Source organism: Schistocerca americana, chromosome 9, assembly GCF_021461395.2.
Source record: "Schistocerca americana isolate TAMUIC-IGC-003095 chromosome 9, iqSchAmer2.1, whole genome shotgun sequence".
Lineage (NCBI taxonomy): Eukaryota > Metazoa > Arthropoda > Insecta > Orthoptera > Acrididae > Schistocerca > Schistocerca americana.
Genome location: NC_060127.1, coordinates 139322245 through 139325278, shown reverse-complemented (window position 1 = coordinate 139325278; position 3034 = coordinate 139322245).

The window sequence follows — 3034 nt, the reverse complement described above, 5'->3', positions numbered from 1 at the left end:
TCCCAGGGTTGATTCCAAGCACAGACCGTTTGATGGGTTACTCGCCTGGACAGAGATCAGCATGGAGCCTATTGTATTCAATCCCCATGTAGTATCCGTGTTTCATCGTCAATGTGAAGGTCCAAGGGTTACAGAAAATCTGCAGTTGTGCATCGGAAACTGAACTGAACTCACAGGAATAGCTCCAAGCACAGAGCGTTTGAAGCTTTAGTCTCCTGGACAGAAATATGAATGGCGAGTGTTCTATTCAATTCCGATGCAATTTCTTTTTTTTTATCGGCAATTTGAATGTCCATGGGTTACGGTATACCTGCAGCTCTCCTTCGGAAACCACTACTGGAGTCCCAGGAATGGATCAAAGCACAGACTCTTGGAAGCGTAACTTTCCGAACAGATATCAGAATGGAGCCTCTTGTATTCAATCCCCATATTATTTCTGTGCGTCATCGTCAATGTGAAGGTCCACGGATTACAGTAAACCTCCAGCTGTCCATCGGAAACGACTAAGGGACTCCCAGGAATGGTTCCAAGCACAGAACGTTTGAAGCGTTGCTTCTCTGGATCCAAATGGGCATGGTGAATGTCGTATTCGATAGGATGAAATTTCTGTGTTTCATCGTCAATGGGAAGACCCACGGGTTGTAGTAACGCTGCAGCTGTCCATCGGAAACGACTACTGGATTCCCAGAAATGGATCAAAGCACAGACCGTTTGAAGCGGCACTCCCCTGGACATAAAAAGAGCAATGTTCCTGTTGTATTCAATTCCGATGCAATATCTGTGTTTCATCGTCAATGTGAAGGTCCACGGGTTACAGTAAATCTCCAGCTGTAAATCGGTAACGACCACTGGGTTCCCAAGAGTGGATTAAAGTACAGACCGTTTGAAGCGTTACTCCCCTGGACATTATTCGGCATGCTGCCTGTTGTACTCAATCTCGATGCAATTTCTGTGTTTCATCGTCAATGTGAATGGCCAAGGGTTACAGTAAACCTGCAGTGGTGCATCGGAAAGCACTACTGGAGTCCCAGGGAAGATTCCCACCATAGACTGCTACTCCCCTCGTCAGAAATCAGCATTGTTCCTGTTTTATTCAATCCCGATGCAATTTCTATGTTTCATCGTCAATGGGAAAGTCCATGGTTTACAGTATACCTGCAGCTGTCCGTCGGAAACTACTTCGGGACCCCAGGAATGGATCAAAGCACTGACCGTTTGAAGCACGACTTCCCTGATCAGAAGTCAGCATGATGCCTGTTGTATTCAACCCCGATTTAATATCTGTGTTTCGTCGTCAGCGTGAAATTCCTAGGGTTACAGTAAACCTGTAGCTGTCGATCGGAAACTAATACTGGACTCCCAGGAATAGTTCCAAGAACATATCGTTTGAAGCGTTACTCCCGTGGACAGATATCAGCACGGTGCCTGTTGTATTCAATCCGGATGCATTTTCTGTGTTTCATTGTCAATGTGAAAGTCCATGGGTTACAGTAAATCGGCAACTATCTATCGGGAACCGCTGCTGGACTCCCAGGAATGGGTTAATTGGCAGACCATTTGAAGCGTTACAGCCCTGGAAAGAAATCAACATGGTGCCTGTTGTATTCCAATCCCGATCCAATTTTGCTGTTTCATCGTAATTGGAAGGTCGAAGGGTTACAGTAAACCGGCAACTGTCCATCGAAAACTACTACTTGACTCCCAGGAAAGATGCCAAGCAGAGAACGTTTGAAACGTTACTCGCCTCGATAGAAGTCGGTATGGTAAGTGCTGTATTCAATCCCGATGATATTTCTATGTTTCATCGTCAGTGTGAAGAACCACGGGCTACAGTATACCTGCAGCAGTTCATCGGAAACTTCTACTGGACTCCCAGGAATTGACCAAAGCACAGACCGTTTGAAGCGTTGCTCCCCTGGACAGAAATTAGAAAGATGCCTGTTGTATTCAAACCCGATGAAATTTCTGTGCTTCGTCGTCAATGTGAAGGGCCAATGGTTATTGTAAATCTGCACCAGCCCATCGGAAACTACTACTGGAATCCCACTGTTTGAAACGTTACTTCCCTGGACAGATATCAGAATGGTGCCTGTTGTATTCAATCCCCATGCTATTTCTGTGTATTATCGTCAATGCGAAGGTCCGCGGATTACAGTAAATCTCCAGCTGTCCATCGCATACGACTACTGGACACCCAGGAATGGATCAGACGCGGACCATTTGAAGCGTTACTACCCCGGACAGAAACCAGCATGTTGCCTGTTTTATTCAATCCCGATGCAATTACTGTGTTTCATCGTCAACGTGAAAGTCCAAAGGGATACAGTAATCTGCAGTGCTGCATCGGAAACTACAACTGGACTCCCGGTGTTGATTCCAAGCATAGACCGTTTGAAACGTTACTCGCCTCGAAAACGGTCTGTGCTTGGAATCTTTCCAGGGGATTCTGTAGTTGTTTCCGATGCACAACTGCAGGTTTACTGTAACCTCTGGACTTTCACATTCACGATGAAAGACAGAAATTGCATCGGGATTAAGTAAAGAAGTTACCATACCGACTTGTGTCCAGGCGAGGAACCTCTCAAACGGTATGTGCTTTGATCGATTTCTGGGTCTCCAGTAGTCGTATCCGATGGACAGCTGGAGATTTACTGTAATCCGCGGACTTTCACACTGACGATGAAACACAGAAAGAGCGTGGGGATTGAATACAACAGGCACCATTTTGATATCTGTCCAGGGAATTAACGCTTCAAACAGTCTGTGCTTTGTTCCATTCCTGGGAGTCCAGTAATGGTTTCCGATGGACAGCTGCATGTTAACTGTAACCTTTGGATTTTCAAATTGACGGTGAAACACAGAAATTGCATCCACATTGAATACAACGTGCATAATGCTGACTTCTGTCTAGTTGAGTAACGCTACAAACAGCCTGTGCTTGGAACCATTCTTGGAATTAAGGTGGTAGTTCCTGATGGACAGGAGCAGATTTACTATAACTGTTGGGCCTTCACATTGACGACGAAGCACAGAA